At 34.9% G+C, this 9061-nt stretch overlaps 1 pseudogene; it reads right to left on the reverse strand.

The window, feature by feature from the left end:
• Positions 1 to 1050: 1050 nt before the first annotated feature.
• LOC119188548 lies at positions 1051 to 7585 on the reverse strand (annotated as a pseudogene).
• Between the last annotated feature and the right edge of the window lie 1476 nt (positions 7586 to 9061).

Raw genomic sequence — 9061 nt, forward strand, 5'->3', positions numbered from 1 at the left:
TGCAACGTTTAAATAACGTTAGATGGCGCACCTTGTATTTAGATCCCCAGAAATTCCGTTACTGAAATAAAATTGTGATGCTACAGGCGCAAGGTAATCCACTGTCAAGTGGCATCATGTCGTTGTATGTTTTTAAATATAGATGGCAGCACTTTTTTTGACTTACTACAATAATTATAATATCTCAGTGTTCGTCGGAAATGTGCGGAAGATATGGGCAAAAGGGAACCAGAGCCTTTTCGGCTATACGTTAACCCAAAGAGAAAAATAATATATTATTTGGAAACGTTAACCATTATAGTCACTTTTTACGTCAATCAAACGTCATAATTTATTATGGCACCAAATAGCTGTGACCTCTGTTTGTATTCTTTGCTATTCTTCGTTTCTGTGTTCCTTAACTCTCTGTATAATTTAAAAATATCTACTTATCTGCTTTGTGCTTGGTTCTACACTAATGTCAAATGTATTGTCCCTAAAGAGTATTGCAATGCTTGTTATTGTTCTGAGATTACAAGTTGTTCCTGATTGCTTTTTGACGTTGGCGTGTTTTTGAATTATTAAGTTATTATGTCATTGAATTATTAAATTCATAATACATTAATTACATATTTGACAAGGTTGTGATGACTGTTTAGTGTAATTAATGGGTTCTATTAATACAAAGTTTAGTCACAATTGCTTTAACCTACTTTTAACATACGACGAAACAAAAAAATCTGTATTAAAGTGAGTAAAACTCTGTTTTTATTTATCAAAACAACATACTTACTTAATTCAAAATATAAAAATGTAGATATTTTAGTAAATCATAGTAAATTATAAATTGTAAATCTAGGAACAATAGCAGCTGGCGAAGAATTGAAGTTTGAAACCATAGGATACACCAAGGCAAGCACGGCCTCAGGAGATCTACGTCGAGCGAGAAGAGGAGTCGAGTATGTGGTAATTAGAAATACTCAAAAGAAACCACAAATTAAGGTTGGATATCGCTCTACTAACCGACGCGACACCAAAATACATACTTAACAAAAAAAAAAATAGTACGAAAACTGGTAAAACTTAAATAACTAAATATATTAATTTATAATAACATGATTAGTCTATATTAATTCTTGTTGTATTTTTGTTCCATTTCTTTTTTGAGGATGGAAAGGCGAGTGAGGCACGCGTCGCGCCAATTCCTGCGATCCTGCAGTTTGCTCGCAGGCACCATTTTTTCTAGTTGGTCGCAGATGTCGTCCTTACTTCTGCTCGTAGTCATGCGTGGTATTTCTCCCATAGTATTGCTTACGTTGTAAATAGTCTCTCCATACCTGAAAACAATCATGAAAACGTAGTAGGTATTTTGTCCTCATGTAGGTAAACTTTGTCTTTTAAAATTAAACATTACGTCGTGTAACTAAACGCGTGTTTTTATTATGCCAGCACGTGTATAAAAAAGTTGATGCCAGTCGTCGCACTTATGAGTAAGTTCGAAATTAATACCGACTGTAAATTGTAAGGAAATATTAGGTTATACTATCAAAAGAAGTGATGTATTTTATATTTACCTGTCAATGTAACTCCTCATTCCTTCAGCATTTAGATGAGCAGTTTCTAGTGCCCCCAGAAAGGCGTACCGCATACCAAGTCCTTCAGACATCACCTTGTCTATATCTGCCACATCGACGATCTTGTCGTCAACCAAACGCCACACTTCATCAAGAATTGCATATCTAAAAGTAAACAAAGGTTGATGAGCATTGCGCAAATATACCGCAAGTAAACATAATGTGTAGGTACATTAGACAATGAACATACCTAAATCTAAAAATAATAGGCACTTATATATCGATGCTTGGAAGCCTACTTAAGCGTCATTTTTTTTTCAATTGACATTAGGTCACAAAAATGTGCTGCGTCCAAATATGTATAAAACTCATGTCGCATAAGTCAATTACCCTCACACCTAACGATATAATAATATCGATTGTCTTTGTCTTGTTACCCATGTCCTCTTTGACATTCTATGTCCTCCGCTTTTAGACATAAAACATTATATTAACAGAAATGTTGGTATTTTTCTTCTTTTTTTCATATGGTTAATCAACAAAATATATTATATCTATTCTTTAAAGTATAATATTAAGTTCGTAAGTACGACATATTTTGAAAATATTGCGAGTTTAATTACGAGCTAAAGACAGTATAATATACCAATGTCCTTAAGGTGGCCTCAATTATGTTTCGATGTGGTATTGTTGATCGAAGCTCGATGCCGTTCTTACTTAGTGAAACCAGCAAGAACTTTAATTTAACACTCTCTAATCGAACTATTAACTTTGTAAGGGTTTTTGGATTCGAAGAATGCAAGTTACTCAAGACTAAAATATGTGACTGAATTGTCAATAGGTATATTTGATTTTTGATATAACTAAAAAGGAAGTACCTAGGCAAATAATAAGAGCATACATTTTCTACCCTACGAACATATTGGTAAAAATAAAATGATATAAATTATGAATATTTTGCATTGCTTATTCCACACGCTCAATATTACGAAATAATACAACCAAGATGATTGTTTTCTGAGAAATATTTACATGAAAACAATGAACAAAGAGAATGCCAACGTACCAAATGGAAATATTCGCTACTTACTGGATACGATTGAGGACAAAACCATCGATTTCCTTAGAAAGGGAGACTGGGACTTGGCCAATCTCTTCCATGATCTCTCTGGTCTTCTTCGCGACCTCAGGCTTTGTCCATGGAGCAGGTACGATCTCTACAAGTGGGACGTAATAAGGGGGGTTTACGGGATGGGACACAATCACCTGAAAAATTCACGTTACATTTGCTTAAATCGGTTAGAGAAATACGAAACTCATCTCAAGAAGTAGTCACATTAGCGAAGTTTTAAATGATCGGTCCCTTGAATTGGAAGAGTCCTGTTTTATGTTTGGAGTAAGGAATAGAAATATCAATTTATTCTTCTGAAAAACACGTTAAGAAAGGCAAAAAGGGCAAAACGCTTGTAACGTCTGCTTCTATCGTTTAGAGCTATACAAATCTGCTTGCATTCTTTACATTACCTACACTTACTTACAAATATTTGCCATTTATTTTTTCTTACCTGCGACTTGTGCTTCATGTCTTTGGAAAATAACGACGGCAAAGTGGTGCTCGTAGAGCTAGACAGAATGGTATTATCACCGACCACTTTGTCCAAATTATCGAAAACCTTCCTCTTCAAGTCTAAGCTTTCTGGCACGCATTCCTGAACGAATATAGCGTCTTTGACAGCAGTTGCTAAGTCATTGGATCCTGTAGAAATTGTATTTTATTAGCAAGATAAAAATAAGCTTTTATGTATTTTTTTATTTTCTGTTAATAAGGCACTATCGATATCGTTCAAATATAATCTTTACAAAGAATTAAGAAAAATACTGACTTCGGCAGGGAATAATGATGATATTTACGTTATAGTTATTAAAATATTGTTTTATTCACTGAAGGCATTGTTCAATACAACATGAACCTTTTATCTTTATAATATGAACTTACTGATAATAGTCAAGTGCAAGTTGTGGATACGAACTATGACTGTGCTAGATATCGGTATAGAGATTAGAATGCATCTATTTGATAAATTCAGTGACTGCTTTATTATGAAAATACAAACGTTGGCTTTGTACTATTTATCGTATGTCGTCTATTATGGTTTAGTAGGATTGGGATAAGGTTTCGTATAAAGTGGTATATTGACTGCATCGATGGCATACTTGTAGTACGATACAACTGCAATGGCGAAGTCTCAGGGTCGATCCCCGGGGAGGGCAAAGTGACATTGATGTTTTTTTTACTCGGTATCAGTCTGTAATCCTGAATTTGTGCTCGATATGATAATAGACTTGCCCTCTATCACATCATAGGATGAGATATATACGGCAGAAGGTGGATTCACTAGTTTCGGATCTGCCTACGCCTTCAGGGATAAAAGGCGTTAATGTGTGTGTACTTATTACTCAAAAGAACGAATATATAAATATATATAAAATTCAAATTAAAATAGTTTAAGACATAAGTGAATGTAAACAAAAATCCGTTATTTTACATCAATAGATCATAATGACTTAGTCAAGGTTTGCATGGGCAGCCTTGGAGTGTGAATTTTATTGGTAAATGTACAAACGAAATAGTGGACTGTTCTAAAATATGTTCGTTAGATTATGAAATTAATAACCCGTAGATCCGAATGTCTAAATAGTAGATAGAAATACATTGATTTAAATTTGCGAATTCATCAGTTTCATCACGTATACTTTTTTATAGTTGTACAAAGAATATTTTACAAAAAAATATATTAACTATTTTCTTACGTACTTATTGTATACTTATATTTATGGAAGCCCTGTATTATATACTGTCCCATTGTTAGGCACGGGCCCCCTGCACTACTGAAAGGGTTTAGGTCTCAGTTCACCACGCTGGCCTTGAACGAGTTGACAGACTTCACACACCTTCGAAATAATAATGGAGAACGTGTCAGGTATACAGGTTTCCTAGCGATATTTTCCTTCACCGTTAAAGCAAGCGATCATTCACAAAAAATACACCCATAACTTTAGAAAAGTCAAAAGTGCGTATCCTTGAGTTTGAAACTGCAGTCATTTGATTTGGCAGTCCCTTCCACACCCAACTAGGCTGTCGCCACTTATTTTTTGTGTACTTAATTCGGAATAATTAACCTTTAACACACTGGAACTGCTGATCGGCGTTGAGACTTCCCCGCAATAGACCATCTTTTCTAGCGTTTTCAGCTGGGCTTTAATATCATCCAGGGCGTCGGTAATTTGTTTCTGCACCACATCGAATATCGTGACCTGGTAGCCGACAGACGCGAAAAGCATCGCCCATGATCTCCCAATCAGGCCACTGAAAGCAAAATGCGTTATCTTTACTTTCTGTAGTTAGTAAACGGAAAAAATCTATTGTATCTAGACCCACTTATTTTATCTTAAAGGCGAGAGACAGACCAATTTCATATTTTGATTTTAAATAAAAATATTAGAGTGTGTTAAGATGGTAGGATAAGGGAGGTGGCGTAAGGTAACCTACGTATTGAATTTCCTTATATTTTTCCTATTAACTGGTGAATGAATTAAATACCAGACCGCATAACAAACGTATAGTACCTATAACAGACTGAATAAAGTGAAAAATGTTGCTCGACACATAGCTAAATACATTAACCGTATGGGATGCCCATACCTTGTAAATATTAAAATCAAGCAATTTAATAGACATAACACAACATAGGTAGTTCAGAATATCTTTGGAATACCTACTTATAATTTATAAGTAGGTACTTATATAATATTATGTCGTATAAGCAGTTTTCATATTATAGATTCTATAAACAGAATTTATATTGAAATGCTAAAAAAATATTATTATTCTGATACTTATGTAATAAAATATCTTTGGAATATTTTTATTAATATTCATTTATCTTGTTTGAGAGTTGTATTTATTACATTATCATATACAAATTAACTTTTGACACCAAGATAACATTATCTCGGCAAGATCGAGAATCATAACAACTCACAAAATTATATCCGTAGCAAACATTATGGAAGGAATAAAATATGATTTTTCAATAGAACTTAATTATTGTAAACAAACCAGATTAAATAATTATAGTCTACTTTGGTTTTATATAAATTTGGATAAATAACTCCAAAATGAGAGGGTTACAATCAACCTGGGTGAAACTTTAAAACTATTATTGAAGTAATAATACTGTAATGTTAATAGGCCTGTAAAAGGTACATATATACCTACTGAGATTAAATTTTATGTAAGTAATGAATTGCTCGCGGTTTTGCACATGTGTAAGAGTTTTCCAAGATAAAAGACCCATTGTATAGTTTTCCGAAATAGAAAGTAGCCTACCCATATACTTACCAGGGTCTCCAAATTGCATCGAAATCCTATCTTAATCCTTTATTAGTTTTTGAGTTTATCAAGTGGGAACAGCTAGACAGATGCGGCGGGGGACTTTCTTTTAAAATATAGTTTTTATAACATTTTAAGGGGAACAATTCCATAATACATGATTGTTCGATAACTTAACCCATTAACGCAGCACACGCACGAAGAACTCACTTAAAAGGAATCAATTTTCCCCGTTTATGCAATATTTTTCATTGATGCTCTGCTGCTATTGGACATAGCGTGAAGTTATATAGCTTATAACCTTCCTTGATAAATGGCCTACCCACCACTAAAATACTTTTTCAATTCAAACCAGTAGTTCCTGAGATTAGCGCGTTCAAACAAACAAACTCCTTAGCTTTATATACCTAATAAGTATTGGTATCGGATACCTTTGCTGCAGAAACCGTGGAGACACGCAGTAAAGAGGTTTTAATATTTTAAAAAATGCGAACCGCTTTCATATAATATTATTCCTCAAAACCGATGGTCAATATTGTTGAAAACGCCTAAAGATGCCTAAATATTATAGAAAAAAAAGGGGAATAACGAGATTATAATTATCAGGTAACTACCTCTACACCGGAATGCAGATAGCCGAGTGATTTCTCGAGAGCTGCGATTGGTTTACGAAATTCAATACAATCAGAAATTATTTTCTGGTACCGATCAATTGTTTATGAAAATAAGCGCAGTAAATTATGCCTAAAAATAGAGACTGCTCATCATAATTTACCACTAATTAATCTGAAATACTTATTAGTTTGTTGCATTTAAATAAGTTAATACATTTAACTTATAGTTCTTTTTTAATCACATCATTAAGACAATTGATTGGAATTACTATTAATCGGATTTTTTCTAAGTAGGATGTGCAGACACTGTGTGCCAAATATGTGCTTCATCTGTATTATACACATACTCTACACTAATTATTGAGTTTAAAATACTTCAGGTGAGTAAAAATGTCACTTGCAGAATCAGAAAAGGAGTATTGTTACTTGTTAGTTGCAAGGTCACATGTTTTATTTTGTAGTAAGGCAACAACATACCTATACAACGATCTACGAGTAATGTTATAGTTCAATATAGAGTCGCTATTTGTGCTATCTCTTATCCCAACGTTATAAATGGAAGTAATATTTCTAAATGCTCGTATATTTAAGACTAAAAGGGGAGCAAGTAAATCTTATTAAACAAAAACTACTAGGTAGTTTATACCTGCTCACGATATCACTAAGTAAATGTTACAAAATCTCGCCGGTAAACGTGTAGAACAGTACTGTAATAAAGCGAATTGAGCCAACTCCAATATGAAAATTATTAAACTCCAATAAATATGAATAGCACCATACCATTATGACGGACTCTTATTAGAATTTCAATAATCTTACGAATGAAAATATTTAAAACAGGAAAATTTATTAAAAACAACATCTCAAACCTACAGAAGACATTTTCCTTAAAGAACGTCATCTGAAATTTTTACCTTGGAATAACCGGTACAACTACTTCTAATATAAAACATATTAAAAAATTACCTTCCCACAATCGCGACCTTTTCTGTCTTGAATTTGGATGCCATTATAATGAGTATGCGTTGAGTTGTTAACTTTACGGTACGCGACGTGTGAATGAGACAATTTTGTGCCAACCGATACTTAAAACCTTCATTGAGCTCGTTATTGTCGTCGATGCAAGGTTGAATAAGTATTAGCCGCGATTCAAAAAAGATGATTTCTATGCTTAGTTCTTGAGCATTAATTTCGTGTAAAGTCAATTAGAAATTTAGAACAGGAACAATTACTATACGTTTATCATTGGATTATTTGTTGATACTAAATAAAAAATTAAATTTGAGTATTTGTGAGCAAAGTTTTATTTATTAATAAAGGTTCGCTTTGACATTGAAGGAAAACGTGTCAGAAAAACTACATAGGGTCATTGCGCCGGTTTCGCGACCGGCTTTAATAGGCGATTACAACTATAAGTCATATTAGGTCTGCAGTAGTTACACTGGCTACAATGTTCTTCAAACCAATAGTAACTACACACTGCTGCTTGGTGGCAGTAATAGACATAGTGGTGGTATCTTACATATGAAAGACCTACCACCAGTAGAGAGACCTATCACCAGTAGACAGACCTACCACCTGTAGCGAGACCTACCATCAGTAGAGAGACCTACCACCAGTAGAGAGACCTACCACCAGTAGAGAGACCTACCACCAGTAGAGAGACCTATCACCAGTAGACAGACCTACCACCTGTAGCGAGACCTACCACCAGTAGAGAGACCTACCACCAGTAGAGAGACCTACCACCAGTAGAGAGACCTACCACCAGTAGAGAGACCTACCACCAGTAGAGAGACCTTCGACCAGTAGACAGACCTACCACCAGTAGAGAGATCTACCACTAGTAGACAGAACTACCACATGTAGAGAGGCCTACCACCAGTAGAGAGACCTACCACCAGTAGAGAACTACCACCAGTAGAGAGACCTGCCACCAGTAGAGAGACCTACCACCAGTAGAGAGACCTACCACCAGTAGAGAGACCTACCACCAGTAGCGAGACCCACCACCAGTAGACAGACCTACCACATGTAGAGAGGCCTACCACCAGTAGAGAGACCTACCACCAGTAGAGAACTACCACCAGTAGAGAGACCTGCCACCAGTAGAGAGACCTGCCACCAGTAGAGAGACCTACCACCAGTGTTGAAAAGCGATACATAGATTCGAGTTCTCCTAAATTCCGAAACGGAAAGAAAAGTAATAGGACGAGAAGAAATAAGAATCGTCGCAAGCCGGGCATGGTAATTAAAACCTTGCAAAACAAGTCAGTTATTTAAAAAGTCTATATTACTAACCTCACAACATGAGTTAGGTAGGATTTGATTATGATAACACGTTACTGCTATATGATTATAGCTTTTAAAAGGCACGTAACGACCTTTTACAGGATTATCCAAAACAGCCACAATTAGCCGAGCTGAGTAAAAGAATTAGCGTTCTGCAGTCACCGTTGCTCTTCGTGTATTCAATTTTAATAATATTTTAAGAACAATTC

This window comes from Manduca sexta, unplaced genomic scaffold, assembly GCF_014839805.1.
Source record: "Manduca sexta isolate Smith_Timp_Sample1 unplaced genomic scaffold, JHU_Msex_v1.0 HiC_scaffold_1084, whole genome shotgun sequence".
Taxonomy (NCBI): domain Eukaryota; kingdom Metazoa; phylum Arthropoda; class Insecta; order Lepidoptera; family Sphingidae; genus Manduca; species Manduca sexta.